General features: G+C 34.1%; 1 long non-coding RNA gene across 1 annotated transcript; it reads right to left on the bottom strand.

Annotated features, from left to right (window-relative positions):
* Positions 1-2183: 2183 nt before the first annotated feature.
* Positions 2184-16652, bottom strand: LOC121243431. The gene is made up of 3 exons (XR_005936136.1): positions 16640-16652; positions 11416-11420; positions 2184-2620 (listed from the first exon to the last, which is right to left on the bottom strand). It is a non-coding gene; the product is annotated as an uncharacterized LOC121243431 (long non-coding RNA).
* Between the last annotated feature and the right edge of the window lie 1359 nt (positions 16653-18011).

Here is an 18011-nt window from a genome sequence, read left to right as displayed (position 1 = left end):
ATTATTATTATTTTTATTTTAAAATTTGAAAAAGTTGACTTATTTAATTATTATATTTTGTTAAAGTTTAGAAAAATTATAATAATTAGATGTAATAATTAGATCAACTCATTATTCAAACAAGGCCTAGTTTTATGGCTTTTAATTGTAGAGATTAATCACCAATAAGTTATAGTACTATTAAAAAGCTATTTATTATCTAATTTGTAACTAACTGTCTAAAGTGTTTTTTAGCCATCTTTGAGGTTGAAATGTTTTTTGAGGTGGAAATGACTTAAAAGGTCTTTTAGATTTTATAAATTTTGGTCATAGCCTTCATAGAAATCAAATATTGTAATCAAATAATAAAAATAATAGTCTAATAAGATTTTCAGTAAGTATAATGAAAAAAAAAAATCCCTTCAAGATGCATAAGATCTCAAATGAAAAATCTGTAATTATCTAAAAGTTGTATGAGTATTTTTTTTTCTATTGACAATTTTATTTAAAATCGAAACTACGTACTGCATTATTCAAAAAAGGGTGTTTGAAAAAAAGTGTCGAAATGAATATTTTTTTCCTGAAACATACTTTTTAGTTTTTTTGAAATTGAAATTTACTTTAATATATAACAACCAAACAACCTAATATTATCATTAAAGAGCTTTTGACTAGGCTATTTAAGCACTTTTCACGACCAGTAACACAACCCCAAACTAACAAGCCGGCCCTTAATGCATGAATATTATTCATGATCTACAACATTATAAACGTTCTCAATCTTTGGACAAAGCCTACATGCAGTTTGTATGTGGTTATAAGGAAAACCGTCGATTTCCAATATTACTGTGGTTTTAAGGATTAGGGTTTGTATCTGATCATGATCATCTTGTCTGCAGAACATGATTTTGTAAAGAAAGAGCCTGCGTGCTTCCGGTTGGAAGAAACGTCTACATGAGTTTTTTTGTAAGGCTTGGATAGAAATTATGCTTCAATATATATATATATATATATGTATATATATATACACACACACACACAACACACACACACACACGATCTGTAACCAAAAATAAAACTTTACCATTATTACCAAACTCATGCAAGACCTCGTTAATTTCGTTGTCATACTTTTCAGGCTATATGGAAATGCTCCATTGCAATATTGATAAAGGATTATCTGGCCGACAAACATTCCATTGCAATATACAAGCATGAAAATAAATGGACAATGATAAAGAAACAATTATTGTTATTATAAATTGTTAATATTCGAGCGAATATTAACTTCTAATTATTAATTTGTTACAAGAGTATGATTATTTTATTAAAAAATGGCTTCCATTTAAAATAAAGTTGTAAAATGAGATAAATAAATACAAGCAAATTAACGAGATGTGAGTACAATAATAAGTAATTGGTCCCGACCATTTCCCAGGATGAGAGCCCCACTGCTTGAATGTTTTAAAGAGAAAATCTTAAAATCGGATGAAGTGAAAATTTGAGTTTTACACCCTCCAATCAGAGAGGGACACATTAGCGTTCTCATAACATTACCGTAGAACCATATGCAAATAGAGTAATACTAGGGATCAGCCTATTGTAACTCATCATCTGTTGCACACCTTATGTGGCTTTAATTATTTTTTTTAAGCAAAACGCACGTTTTGCATCGTGGGTTTTACATTTCAGTCTGCATTCGAATTTTGATTCATATCCGTGCCCACCCTCCTCCCTTCCAAGACCCGCATCAGCTTCCTCTTCCTAGTGCCGCTCCGCGACGGCGTCTCTCTGTTCAGCGCCACCTCGCGACGCTCCTCCATCTACCACTTCCCGCGAGCTAATTGAATAGACCAAACCAGTGACATTGCTCCGGTGGAACTCTGTTTCACTGCCGAACCTCTTTATATATCTACACGAACCTCTTTTACAAAGGGAAGAGAGTATCAGAGTGTGGGAGAGAGAGGGAAGTAGAGACTTTGACAGCCTTTAATCAAGATGTTTCCAGAATCAAATTGAATAAAAGAGGTCAATAAATTAGCATACCTTGGGAAAATTTGAAATCTGCGTAGTGAAGATTGGCCAAGTTGAAGTTAGGGTTTCAAAATTTGAAAACAATTACAGAGACATTCAAAATGTACAACCAATTCGTCTTTGTCACAAAGACATTTAAAATGTAAAACCAATAAATCAATGGGAAGAAATCACAGAGAAGAGGACGGGACTTCATATAAAACCAAGAAATCACATAGAAGAAATCACAGAGACGACGTGCTTAGGGTCAGGGGTTTGGACTGGAAGCTTCTTTGCTTGGGAACTTTGTCCTCCGTTGGGCTGAGGTCGAATGTTGGGGTCGGGGTGAGGTTGAAGACGAAGCCTTGAGGTGGGGAATTGAGGGTCGAGCCTTGAGGTGAGGTGGGGTTTGAAGACGAAGGCGCCTGGGTTTTGCACGGGAAAGGAAAAAATTCAAGCCTTGAGGTGAGATGGGGTTTGAAGAGGAAGGCACCTGGGTTTTGCATGGGAAAGGAAAAAAATTTAGAAGGAATTTTGAATGAGAGAGGAACCGTGTGATGGGGGAGAGCGCGAATGGGCGCCACGTAGGGTGTGCAACGGCTGATGACAACAGTGGGCTGATGAGAAGCTGATGAGAAGCTTTTTCAATGCGAACAATATGTACTAACATCTTGTTCAGCAAACTCTCTCTCTCTCTCTTTCTCTCTCTCTCTCTCTCTCTCTCTCTCTCTCTCCCCCTCCCTCAACCCCTGTGTTACACATTGTGTTTGTACTTCTTACCTAGTACTTCACCCATCAGCCCGAAACTTCTTAGCAGAGAACGCGGAAGGATTTTCATGCCACACAAGTAAATTAATTCAAGAAGAACGTGAATTTAGGGGTTGGGGATCAGATCATGTATAGGATGAAATGAAAAAGAAGTTGCTGGACTTTCGACTAAAAGAAATGAAATTGCAGCATATATCACAACTCACATGCAAGAATTGAGCGATGGGGCCGGAGAGAGAATGAACGATGCGCTTATAACTTGAAACTTGGAATTATAATTATTGAGGACCCCTAATATTATATATATGATATAATATAATATAATATAATACAATATGATATAATATATATTACGGCCTTCTGCATCGTGAAAGGGTATAATCATATATAATAGAGTTCCCACATACATATACATATATATATATATATGCACCTAATTATTCTAAATATCATGATCACGGCCTCTGCATGTTTTTGCGAAAATTATTAAATATTAACATTTTCCCAACTATAAAATCACTCTTTAATTTTGTAAGCTGGTTTTCCAGTACGTTACATATATATCTCATTAATTAATCATTTAACACTTTCTTGGATATCATATTATAATTAATTTGCTGTAACACTTGAATTTGTTTCTGTACGTACATTTGAACTTCCTATACATGGTACTACGATATCCATAAAATTTGATCTTCCATGCATGCTGATCATCGAGTAGTACTTAGTTTCGAATTAGTTCTGTAAAATGAGTAGTACTGTCTAATCTATATACATATATCTATATATATATATCTATACATATATCTATATATATATCTATACATATATCTATATATATATAGGATCGATTGACCATGCAATATGATATGCAATTAATATTGACTTCAGTACCCATAACAACATCATCTTCTACTATCAATCAAATTACAAAAAAAAATCACTGCATGCAATATTTATTTTAATGTTTTGATCATCTTCGATTAATAATATATATAATGTTGAGAAGGTAAGGTACGTATAATGTATATCATGTTGATTGATCTTACATTCATTACAAGAAAAATAGATATTTGTGACTATTTTTTTGCAACGAAATGGATTATTTGCAATAAAAACAGACTTATTTTAACTGGTAAGAGTCATTTAGCTGGAAATAACTGATCACAAATAAAAATTTTATTATAGTAATTTTTAGGATGAAGAAGAAAGAATGGATGATCAATCAGATATTACACACTAAAATTTAAGGAAACTTGTGTTTTAAAACCTAATTAACTACAGAGAGATTATAACTGAGAGCTGGTAATCATAAGCATTTTGTGTTTTACAACCTAACTTTCTCGGAATCCGGGTGCACATGACTTTACATATAATATGGTTTGGAGTCCAATATTTTTTTCTCATGTTGAATATACATACATACATACATATATATATATATACATACATAAGTTTGTGGGTGACTAATGGCTGATTTGACTACACTCACAGAAAAGAAAAAAGGAAAAAAAGATCAGGCTACAACAACATCTACAACCTGTATATATATATATATATATATATATATATATATATATATACTCTAGCTGTATGCATGCATGCACTTCTCTAATTATAATATATATTTATTAATTATTAATAAAAAACTGAAACCCACAATTCTTTAATTCAATAAATATATATTTCAAGTACTTTCCCTTCATAGCATTCATGTATTCCTTATGAAGTATTGCACAATAAACAAACAGTACTTTTACTTTCTGATAAATCTGAAAAGAATTAAAAAGAAAATATAAATGGAAAAGGGGGGAATCTACTCGCAATTGGCTCTTATCATGGGACATACTGCATATATATCGCAGTCGAAACCATCAATGTCCAGCATGCACCTCATTTAAACCTCATTTAAAAGAAAAAAAAAATCTTGGAATCGAATAAATTCAGCCCATATATCCACTTAATGACAAATATTTCTAATCTCTTATTCACCAAGTGTCCGATGAGAAGGTGACACGTGTCACGCATTTCAAGCCCACTTTTCTCAATTTAGTAGTTCACAGATGGCATCGTTTCCATGGAACAGAAAAAATATATAGAACAGATCACAACATTAACAATGTAAACCGCCCCATTGGTGGAGTCAGTGGGAGAAAGGTACTGTTTCTTTTTTTTACTTTTTATACACCAAAAGAATTCAACAAAAAGGGACACTTTATACATTAATTAACGAAAGGATTATGCTAAAAGTTTGAAAAGAATTCCTTAGCATGTTTTAATATGATTTCTTTAATGAAATTGCTTGAAATTTCAGGCAGAAGCAGAGTACCTAGCTAGGTCTAAATCTGGCAAATGCATATGCTCTGCTTTCTTCACAAGTGTCACTTCAAAAACCACATGACACTCTTCCCATTTCCGTGAAAGAGAGCAATGGCAGTGGGTTGCCTGTGGCCCTTATCTCCTTATTGTTGTGAGTGAGTGAGTGAGTGATGGAGGGGCTAGCTGTGGGCAGTGGCCACTACAGCTTTTTACTATAACAAGTGTCGAGGACCTTCTTCTCTAGGCAAAGCAAAAGCCTCTGTGCATGTCAACAACTCCCCCAGCCCCAGCATATATATTTTTTAAGTATTTTGTTAGTTATCATGCATGTTATTCTACCACTTGCCGAAAGTCATTATTTATATGTATTTTTTAAAACTATTTTTTAAGGCTGAATTGCTGAAAATAGCGAGGTATTGTTTTCAGGGGCCCCCGTCCTTTTCTTCCACTAAAAAGTGAGTACCCCATGCCTTGATCACCTGGCAAAAAATATCTAGGTTTTCGGTCCAGAATTCTGGTCAATCTTTTCCACTGGAGAGAGTATAGATCATAGCCCGCAGCCATTTCCAAGCTGGATCGAGATACATGCACATATCCTCATTCTCATGAATATCGATTGCACTCCTACTTACATAACATAGATATATATACATTTAATACCAGCTCGATCAATCATTTGTTAGGAAAATATGTGTAAATTTAATGACAGAAAGGTTCAGTAATTTCGATCACAATCAGACAGAGAGCCGACCATCATTCTGCGCTTCTAGAGTCCTAGTTGTAAAGCAGAAACAACGAAAAAGTTGCTATGGGTACTGTGTGACAAAGGCTAGCTATCTAAGCTACCTCTGCCGTGCTGACCGAAAGGACTGTCATTCAAATGTGGATGATCATGATGTAGTACAAATTCAAAGATGCCAATCTTGTGGGCATTGAGCATGGTCACGCACACAACGTACGTACGACAGCAGTGCCGTAATGGCTTTCTTTAGGGGTCCCCGGCCCCTTCCCTAGCTAGCTAGTAGTTCATCTGCTTGCATCTGCATGCATGGATATGTAAATATAAATGTAATAATGTAGGACCATTTCTTCTTTCTTTTCATCAGTGCTGCTGCCACATCCAGTACTAATATTGCACCAGTATTATGTAATTCGAGGGTGCCCTTATTATAAGCTAGAGTTGTCCTTAGAATTGTGGGGGCATTGCATTGGTACCATGCACTTAGAGGGAAACAAAATTGTTATTTGTAGGGCACGGAGTTTTGTTCTTTGAGGTCACCATGGAGGTCGATGGAGGCCAGAAGATATATTGTTTTTGTTTCAGTTTCTTTAGATCATTAGAAATCTCTCTCCATCAATATTTAATGTCTCAACAACTCACAAAAACTCATGTTGCTGGCCCACTACTACTTTGTATTTGACCTCTTTCTCTTTCACTCACTTACTAACCCCATGATTAATATATAAATATATATATATATATATAGAAATTATATTTACAGTCCTGAATAGGAGATTACAGATGTAGTCTCATTGATGAATGAGAAAAAAAAATTATTTTAAAAATAATATTATTATAATTTTAAAATTATTTTAAATATAATTATATAGACTTACATAAATACTTAAATATTATAAATAGAGTAACTGATATACAGAGAGAGGTTAATACGAGTGACAAGTCAATGAAGGAGGATGAGCCACGTACTCTTGCCACTACATTAGCAAAAAGCTGAGATGAAGATGTAATTTTTTACATTTAAAGGATGAGAGACGACAACACCAAGCAAATTATGTGTGCAGAACACGTGGAGGATATGACTAAAAAAAAGTGTCGGAGAACATATATATATATATATATATATAGTTTTAATCATGCTAAATGCAAGCATCTTTGTTTTGAAGTGAATTAAAAGGTGTAAATTAATAAAAGATGTCGACAGGCCCTAGCTAGCCAGCCAGCTCCAAACTTGAGTGGCTGGATTTGACAATTTTTGTATAATATATATATATATATATAGATAATATATAAGTGTTTGACTGCCATTTCCATATTGCTTTTGCTGTTTTGACTTTCTGGGCTTAGTTGGGTGATCTTCTTTTCAAGTGTTTTTGCAATACTTAATTGAACAACCAACTTATACTAATGAGCGTGCGAGAGAGAAAGTTGGGAAAAGAAGTCCAAAAAGCCATGAAAACCAAGGACTTGGATGGCTAAGATAGTTATATATACATAAATGTTGCTTCCATTTCATAGCTTTTTATGGTGGGGGTTTTGGAAAGGTCAAAATCCAATATATAATATAGAGCATTAATGAGGATATTATTGCATATATATATATATCGGCCATTCAGCATGCAGCTTGATAATGATTAGAATAGGAACCCTAAACCAATGGCCAGCTGATCAGTCAAACAATATATAGTGAGATGTTAAAAAACGCTGCTACCAATTATAAGCACAAAGACACTGATTTGGGTGCCTCAAAAAGCATCATTTGATCAGTCAATGAGTCCTGGTCATTTGTAATACGGAAAGCCTGCCTATTGGCAGATTATTCTTTTATATATATATATATATATATATAGAAGCTGCCAAAACAGCACATACCTGAACTGTGGTTACGTTTCAAAAACAAAATGAACGACCTGATCTCTTTTTTTGGTTTATTTCGAGTGGTGTTTGTACAAAGATTTGGGCCAAATTATGCTGATTGTTTAAGGCCAATATTAGAGATCTTGGCCATGAATGCTAGAGGGTTATATATTGTTATAAAATCACCATTTTTTCTACAAGTTTAAGAGGATCGCCTACACTCATTTTCAATGAATGGACTTGATATGTAAAATATTTAATTAAATTGAGTAGAGTCATCGTGTAGAGAAATTATTCAAATTTAATAATATCTCTACTTTGATATTATGTAAAATCATTACTTATCTCAAAAGTTCAAACTTTTAAGATAAAGGTGATTTGCAATTGCACCAGTACTACCAAGTACGTAACCATGCAGTCAAAAGTTTCGTTAATTAAGAATATGAACATCTAGAATTGTGTACAAGGAGGGAACTCAGATCAGGGCAAAACGCACCTTATTTCTCAAGGTAAAATAAATTAAGTTTCGTTAATTAATTGAAATAAAAAGTACGAGATGAAGTAGGGTACAATTAAGTGAATTACCTAGATGCATGAGTGATCAATATTCATGTTTAACAAAAACTTGAAAAATAAAAAGTAAATGGGCCAATATATAAGTTCTTCTAGTCTACGACCCAAGAATCCTATATATACATTTTGATCCTAAGAAAGAAATGGATTGAGTCAGAAATTTCTTCGATTTTCCCAAAATTGTAAACTAATCAAATTAAAAGATTATATATATTTGCTCATTTAATTAATATTTCAACATTCTTTCTAACAAGTGGGATAGACTCTCCATTAACAAGTAGTTAGCTCAATACATGTAATATTTAAGCGAAATAGGCCGTGTCATAAGTTTAAACTCTAAGGTTGCGTTTAAATGTTGAGCTGAGTTGTTTATGAATAGTAGTGAATTGAGTAAGTGAAGTGAGTTATATATGATACATCTAAAATGAGTTTAGATATATTTAGATGTTAAGATGAGTTTATTACTATTTATGTAAAATTGAAAAAAGTTATGAATCGCACGTACAATTGAAAAAAGCAAAAGCTTAGGAAAAAAAAGTTGGATAGATGGTATTCGAACTCAAAATTTCTTGTGCTATATGATCACAAAAATATACCCAACTCATGCATGCATGTAGCTAGAGACGTTCTTTAATATCATCCATTAAAGTGTCTGCCAAATTATATATATGATCAATAATATATTCTATAATCAATTGCTAAATCTAAAATCTTTCCAAGTCTTGTGAATTTGCAATATAATTTCTCATTAATCTGAAATCAAGTGAAGAACTCCTCATATTTCGAAAAATAATATATAATAAAACAAGTTTTTTGAAGATAATTCATTATATATATGATCCTGTGGAGACTTGGGTGGGCCGAACCTCATGAGCTCTGTCCAATATTGTGTTTGTCTTTGATCAGTGGTTTCAGAAATAGGTTGGGTTAGGCTTATATATATATATATATCCCTCAACGCCAACCTCGGCTTAATACAGGACTTACCAGGTACCTTACCTACTTGTCGAAAGATGATCCTGAACCAACCAAAGTAGAAATTCCGGGTGGGGGTTGTCAGAAAACAAAATAAGTTTAACAGGGGAGAAGCAATTCACAACAATTAGATGTTAAACCCGAGGGCCGAGAGTGGTAAGTTCGCAGACCCCTGAGATGCGACGGTCGGTGTTGTCCTAGGACAAAATGAGTTGGATAGGTAGATCCAATTCAACAATTAGTTCCAGGTCGGCTATGCCGCCTGACATTGTGAATGAGGAAGACTGTGCTTTTGAAGCAGTTGAGTCTTCTACCTTGGGATCATGGAAGATTCCAAATCTAGATGTTAATAAGCTCTATCGGACCAACTGGTTTGAAAGAACTTTGCACACACGAAACTGCGTGCGTACTGTTGAACAAACTTATGCTATATCTAAATCCCAAGAAAAATGTTACCTATTCCCAAAAAAACAGATGGCAAAGTTTTTCCAGGAAGGATTTAGATATATACATATTGGATCTGTCCAAATTGCTGCCAAACCTTTAACAAGGAGAGGCATCGATGCATCCGTTCTTTTCTGTCTAAGGGATGCCAGATTCAATCATTTTGAAACAAGTATTCTCGGAATGATCCAATCGTCTTTAACGAACGGACCAGTCCATTTTAATTGTTATCCTGATTTAACTCTTGCTATTGATGATAATCATATTTCAAAATGTTTAACTTTAAATATTTTGACCTCTGGTTATGATATGCTTGAAGGGAGTAAACCTCTCACATTGATTTACAGGATTTATTATCGTCTTTTAAAAACGAATTTAAATCCGAGAGCAATTGCAAAACCCATCCAGGGAAAAACTCTACTGATCCAGAGTTCCACCCCAGATGCGGAAGTTTCAACTCCAAGAATGATTTTTTGGAAAGATATAACTCTTCCTAAAGAATGGATCTTGGAAGAAGATGTTCCTCCAATCGCTATCCCTTGAAACCCTGTTGATAGTTATCCAAGTAACATTCAACAGTATTTAGATGGAACCATTAAAATTAGTTTTGACCAGAATAGATCTCCAGGGCTAAGAAGAAATTCTTATGCTGGATCTAGTTCTTCTTTTCAAGGGTCAGAAATTCCAGTAAGAAGAGACCAAAATCTCAAACAATTTCTGGAAGATTCTGTTAAAACTACCCAACCTGTTAATCCTGCTTTAAAACTGAAAGGACTCTCTACGTCCTCTCAAGTTACTTCTGCTTTTTACTCAGCACAGGGTGCTGGTTCCTCTAAAGACCAGCCTATTCATAATGAAGTTGATAAAGAAGAGGAATCTTCTGAATCACCCACAGCTTCAGAAATGGTAGCTCCTGTTGCTCCTCAGATTCATCACAGTCTAACTGTGTTGAATAAACCATTTGCGTTTGATCTTGTTTATCTTTTTGAAGAATACAAACTTTCAAAAAACAGTGCTAGGCGAAAAGCCTATCATGCAAAGTATTCTGAAAAAGAAAAGCAACGTGTTAAACGGAAATGGAAAGAAGAAATGAATAAGCAGCAACAGCATATTCTTTTCTTTGATTTTGTTGAAAATATTTATGTTTCAAACAACACTTTAAACGTTGTTAAAACTGATTTTGTCCAGGAAGAAGGAAAGATGGTAGTTCAGTCAAGCCATCCACCTTTGGAGACTGTTCTCATCACCCACAAGGGAGTTGAGATATCTGCTTCACCTTTCAAAATCTCGGAAACTGTTTCCAGAGATCCTGAGAAGGACAAGATTCTCAAAGAAACAAAAAATGTTATTTCTCAAAATAACTTTGTGAATCTTGCTCTTCATACGATCGGACAACAGTTAGATCGGATTGAAGAAAAGGTTGAAAAACCTGATCCTATTCCTTTGATTTTAAATACAGATCAACCAAAGAAAATAATTGAAAAACCGTTGATTATCTTACCTGAAAGTCGAGCCAAAATTGATTTTAAAAATCCTCAGGCACAGACTTTAGATAAGATTGATCAAATGCTTAATTATCTGAAAAAAGAACATCCTTCTACTAGTGCTTTGTCTAACAAAGAAATAGAAGAAGAAGTTCTCGTTGAAACTACAGACGAGTCTTCTAACGATCACTCCTCTGAAGAAAAGGATCTTGATTTACTTGAAAACAATTTTTAAGATATTGTTTTAAAACCTGAAATTGCCACATTTTCTTCAAAAAGACCCAAACCAATGAGTCTGACGAAGAATTGGTATTCCAGGCCCACTCCTCCTGATTTACAGTTTGAAGAAAAAGTTTTTCAAAGCCAATCTTCTTACTCTGTTGACAAGGTTTACGAATGGAATATTGATGTTTTTTCTGAACAAGAGATCATGAATACCATGAGTAAAATGTCCCTTGTAGCAAATGCTTATGTGAATAATAATATCAGACAGCCTGATATTGTTAAGATTTTAACACAAGGTTTTTCCGGTGTTTTAAGAAACTGGTAGGATAAACACCTAACCAGAGATGCCAAAGAAACCATTCAGAACGATGTCAAGCGTAATGATGAAGGGTTCCCTATTTTTGATGAATCCATTGGATCTGCTCATTCTGATGGAGTTAATACTTTGATTTATACAATTTTAAAGCATTTTATTGGCACACCATCTGACATAACCAGTCGTATCAGCGACCAGTTAAATAATCTTAGATGTCATCAGATGTCTGATTATAGATGGTACCAAGATGTTTTCATTTCCAAAGTAATGCTTCGTGATGATAGCCAGAAGCCTTACTGGAAGGAGAAATTTATTGATGGTTTACCTCGCTTGTTTGCCTATAAAGTGAAGGATGAACTTACTGTTGCTGGGTCTCTTAATTAAGATACATACACCTATGGTGATATATGTGCAGTAATAAAGAAACTTGGTATTAGTATGTGTAATGATCAAAGGATGCTCCGAGAGCAGATGAGAAATAGCAAGAAAGCCAAATATGAAATGAGAACATTCTGTGAACAATTTGGACTTCCTGCTATAGCTCCCTCTAAAAGGAGACACAAATTTACTAAACCTCATGGTGGTATTAGGAGAAAACCCCATGATGAATTTTATAAGAAAACTTATAAAAAACCATTTTCTAAGCCATTTTCTAAGAAAAAGAAACCTAAAGATTCTTCTCAAGGAAAATGTTATATCTATGGCAATCCAGGGCATTTCGCTAATAAATGTCCCCAGAAAGCCAAAAAAGATAAAAAGTTTAAAAAGAAGCTTAATCAGTTGAATATTGATAACAATGATAAAGAAGAACTATTTCGACTCCTAGAAATAGCTTCGTTTTCATCATCTGATATCCTCGAATTCAGTTCAAGTGATTCAGAATATCACTCAGAAATTGAATTTCCAGATTCTACTGGTCCGAAGCTAGGTTGCAATTGTAATGATACTTGTTGTCAAACTAAAGGGAAGACAGTCCATACTCTGACTAAGTCTGAAGAACAGGAGAATTTATTGCTAACCTTGATTTCTCAAATTACAAATCCTGAGCTCAAAGAAGAATATCTTCTTAAGCTAAAGAAGCTTCTGGGTCGTCAAGAACCAGAACCCTCAAAACACAGGATTAGTTTTCAAGAAACTTTGGAAAGATTTCAAAAGAAAAAACCCAAGGAAATTTCTACTAATGATTTGCAACACGAAATAAATCTTGTTAAAAAAGAAATCGTTGAACTCAGATCTGAGGTTAACAACCTTAAGTCTGAAAATGAGATTTTAAAACAAGAATTTTTAGTGTTCAAAATTGATAAACAACTTGATCAGGACATCCCTTCTGATAATGAGCAAACGAATGACTCTGGTTCTAGCCAACATGAGTTAGCTGCTGATAACCAGATTTGTTTAATCCATCATACCATTCCTCCGAAATGGTTTTCTAGGGTTACCATTGTGGTTGCCCATGATTTTCAATTTTCTGTTGTTGCTATGATTGATTCCGGATCAGATCTGAATTGTATTCAGGAAGGACTCATTCCTAGCAAGTATTTTGAAAAATCCTCTGAGAGATTGTTTTCTGCAAATGGATCTCAGATGAAAATTACTTTTGAGCTTAATAACGCTCATGTTTGCCAAAATAATGTTTGCTTTAAAATCCCTTCTGTTTTAGTCAAAAACATGTCTGACAAAGTGATTTTAGGCATTCCATTTATTTCTGCTTTATATCCCTTTTTGACTGAAAAAGACGGTATTACTACCGACCCTTTTGGTCAAAAGATCAAATTCAAATTTGCATCTCGTCAAGAGATTGATCAAGATAAAGGTTTGAAATCTTTACTTTTTGCAAAACAAAAACATCTGAATTTCCTTAAACAGGAAATAAGATACAAGAAGATTTCTGAACATTTATCTTCACCTATTTTGATTTCAAAAATTGATGATTTTAACAAGCGTCTTGTTTTTTATGTTTGTTCTGATTTACCAAATGCTTTTTGGCATAGGAAGAAACACATCGTTTCTCTTCCCTATATCAAAAATTTTGATGAACGCACAATCTCCACTAAAGCCAGACCAATTCAGATGAATAGTCAGACTTTAGAATTCTGCAAAAAAGAGATTATTGATTTAATGAAAAAAGACATAATTAGAGAGAGTAAGTCCCCCTGGTCTTGCCCAGCTTTTTATGTCCGAAAAAAGGCCGAACTAGAGAGAGGTACCCCTCGTCTAGTCATTAATTACAAACCTTTGAACAAAGTCTTACAGTGGATTAGGTACCCTATTCCCAACAAAAATGACTTAATTCATAGGTTGAGTGATGCTGTAGTCTTTTTCAAATTTGACCTCAAATCCGGGTTTTGGCAAATCCAGATAGCCAAGTCAGATAGGTATAAGACAGCCTTTGTTACTCCCTTTGGTCATTACGAATGGAATGTCATGCCATTCGGTCTAAAAAATACCCCTAGTGAGTTCCAACATATCATGAACGACATTTTCAATTCGTTCACTGCTTTTACCATCGTCTACATAGATGATGTTCTTGTTTTTTCAAAATCTATTGATGAACACTGGAAACATTTAAATTCGTTTCTAGACATCATTAGACTCAATGGTCTTGTCGTTTCTGCGAAAAAGATCAAATTGTTCCAAACCAAGATCAGATTCCTTGGTTATGATATTTCTGAAGGAAAAATCAGGCCCATCCAAAGAGCCATTGATTTTGCCGACAAATTCTCTGATGTCATTCTTGACAAAAACCAGTTACAGAGATTTCTAGGATCTCTTAACTATGTTGCTGATTTCTACAAGGATATGAGGAAACAATGTCGTCCTTTGTTCAAAAGACTTCTTTCCAATCCTCCTCCTTGGACAGAAATTCATACTAAAATAGTGAGGAAAATCAAAGCACATGTCAAAACTCTGCCGTGCCTTGATATCCCCACCTCTGATTCATTCAAAATAGTTGAGACAGATGCCTCAAACATTGGTTATGGTGGCATTCTGAAACAATCTGTTTCACCAGGTTCATCTGAACAAATCGTTCGATTCCATTCTGGAACCTGGAATCCTGCACAAGAAAAATATAGTACTATTAAACAAGAAATATTATCTATAGTACTGTGTATTTCTAAATTTCAATCTGATTTGTTAAACAAGAAGTTTTTACTTCGCATTGATGGCATGAGTGCTAAATTTGTTTTAGAATAAGATGTTCAAAACATTGCATCAAAACATATTTTTGCACGATGGCAAGGCATATTAAGTGTTTTTTATTTTGACATTGAATACATCAAAGGCACTGATAATTCTATCCCTGATTTTCTTACCAGAGAATTCTTGCAGACATCCAACCATGAGCGTCAGTAAAAAGAAAGGAAAAGAGAAACAGAGAGCGAATCCCCCACCTCCAATACCCAGTATAAAACTCATCAAGAATGAGTCTGGATCCTCCATTGTGCCCAGTGCTCCCTCAACAGTACTGGATATTGCCAATAGGTTCACACCTCTTGGTAAAATTGCGCAACCGTCGACCTTCGCGTCTACGGTTTCTACCCCTTTTGATCCATATGTGAAAGCAATCGCATCAAAAGGACCTACTTTGATTACTCCTCAGTTTTTCCTCCCAAAAGGAAAATCTATGTATATGAAGAAGCCATTTGTTACCCATCTGTTCCATATAGAACCCAGCCGTTCTAATTCTACAGATCCGTATAAAATAGCATCTTCCTATTTCCCCCCTAATTTCCACTGGATACCTGAAGATTCCTCCAAAAATCTCCAGTATTATTCCAGTATCCTAATTCTCACCAACTCTCTTATCATAAAACCCATTTATGATAAGAATGACTCCACCAAACTAATCTATCACAGTGCTTATATTCTTCGAGTTACCACAGAGGAGGAATGGGGTACCAACCCATCAACTCTTAAAAGACTCCCAGACTCTGCACTGAGTTATAATTATTTTGATTACATAACTGCCTGGAGACGTTTCATGTTCTTTCAGGTACCTGATATGAGCCATTCATGGTTCATCAATTTTGATACAAGATTCAAAGGAACTTTCCCTTACTGGTTTCTCCAATGGTGGGACCAATTTGGTTTAATTTCCCAGAATCTCCCTGAGCAGCTCGCCAGAGCTTTTACATTTTATCAACAAGTTGCTGGTACAAAATTGAACCGACATTCACAAATGTTTCCTTATGAGCTCCATTTCTGTAAGACCTACAAACTACCGTGGATCTTCAAATGGACTTATGAGAAAAATGCTAATATAATGGACCGAGCTTATTTCACAAAATGGTGGGATAGGTACGGATATACTGAAAAAGTGATCAGCCAGATGATTAAGGATTTCCCTCAAGTCGCCCCTGATTTAGAAGACAAGAAGGAATTCCCTGCAATTAAATCTGGTTCAGCAATACCTGAATACCCTTAGGTAATTCAGGCCCCTGATTCTCCAACAGTTTCATCTAGAGGAAAAGCCACCAGCTCATCCTCGAAGAAATCTTCCAAGTCTGCCAAAGATAACATCCTCCGCAAACTTGGTAAAAAAGATCTAATAAAATTGTTGGAACAACAACTGTCTAAGTCTACAAGTGATAATTCTGAAGAAAATTCGGAAGCATCCTCTGAGGCTTCATACAGCAATATTTTCGGTCATGATTCAGAAGGCATTCCAAAGCTGGAAGATGATTGACTACTACTTGAGTTCAAAGAAGACCGACTATAGTCCTCTTTGAGATAATTGACACTCTGAGTCTAAAGCAGCAGCCCACAGAGACAGCTGGAAGACACAGAGTCGACCGAATCCTAATTTGTCGTCTTGCACCAAAGTAGCCGTCCAAAGACAGCTAGAAGACACAATGATGACACCCTGAGCCCCGTGCTTAAACAGTTCCTCTACTGTTCACTCACGGATTAATTTACTGTTTAACTTTAATGATTGTAAACAGGAACTCCTTATTCTATAAAAGGAGAACCTCGTTCTAAGCTAAGGCAGAGCTCATTCCAGAACTCACTTGAGAGAAAACCTCTAACCCTCTCTACCTTGTTCTTGACTCTCCTTATTTTCCCTGATTTCTGTAAGTGCAAATCTGCACTACCAACTGCTTGTAATTACTTTAAGCTTGTTAATTTTAATAAAGCTTATATGTTTATTACAATTATCTTTATTACAATTATCTTTGCATATGCATACATGCATATGATCGGTTTAACCGCCTGTTTATTTGTGCTTGCATAATTTAATTATTGTGCACTTACTCTGTTTCTTCCATTCCCTTTTTTCTCTTCTTCTTCAGTCAGGCTCCGCCCTTTCCTTCTTCTCGCTGTTTTGGTATATATATATATATATATATATATATATATATATATATATATATATATATATATATATATATATATGCTCCTCCCTCTTCGTTTTCATGAAAACCTATCATATATGTACATGAGGCCTACAATCAATTATCAACAGTTAAAACTTGAGAAAGAAATTCACAAATTTATCAATTTATCTTTTAAAATTATATATTTTTAACTTCAATTCAAAAGGAATTTTCTACTCGGATCTTTGCCTATGTTTCGGTCTAAAAAATTGTAAAATCAAATTAACTTTAACAAAACTCTAAAAAAGAATAATAACTCTTACCAAAATTTTATCCCATCAATTTTTAAAAATAAAATATTTTAGTTACAAAATAATTAAATAAGAATTAACGTACAAATTAGTAACGTAAATTTATTTTATTTGTACAAATTAGTACAAATAGTTTGATGTTATGCATTTCATTATAAATTTATTTTATTATAAAATAGATCTAACAGATCAGATTACATAAAATCACATTAATTTGTATATTCCATCAATTTTTAAAATAAACCAACCCAAACCCGGCCATTTTGACAAGCCTTCGTGTGTCTACGGTTATATTGAATTTAATTGCACGCTTTGGAAAGCAACAATGTGTAAAGAGGGCTTGAAAAAAAAAAACAAATTATGATTAATTATTAAAACAATATAAGTTATATAAAACTCGACTTAACTAATATAAATTTAAATAATTTTGTATTTATTATTTTACTAAGAGTATATTAAATATTAAAAATAATCAGAAGAAATCATTTTCTTAATACTATGCATGTAACTTAAATACTCATGAAAATAACCATTGATATATGTATATAAAGCTATAAAAAATAATAAATATATTTGCAAAAACCCATAAAACTATACAATATAAAAAAAATAACTATTTTGTTAAAATTAAGTAACTTGTAAACATTATAAAATAATAAAATCTACTTTTCGTGAACATAAAATATAACTCGA

Source organism: Juglans microcarpa x Juglans regia, chromosome 8D, assembly GCF_004785595.1.
Source record: "Juglans microcarpa x Juglans regia isolate MS1-56 chromosome 8D, Jm3101_v1.0, whole genome shotgun sequence".
In the NCBI taxonomy this organism is placed as follows: Eukaryota; Viridiplantae; Streptophyta; class Magnoliopsida; order Fagales; family Juglandaceae; genus Juglans; species Juglans microcarpa x Juglans regia.
The sequence above is the reverse complement of the archived record's forward strand: the minus strand, read 5'-3'. Positions and strand labels throughout refer to the sequence as shown.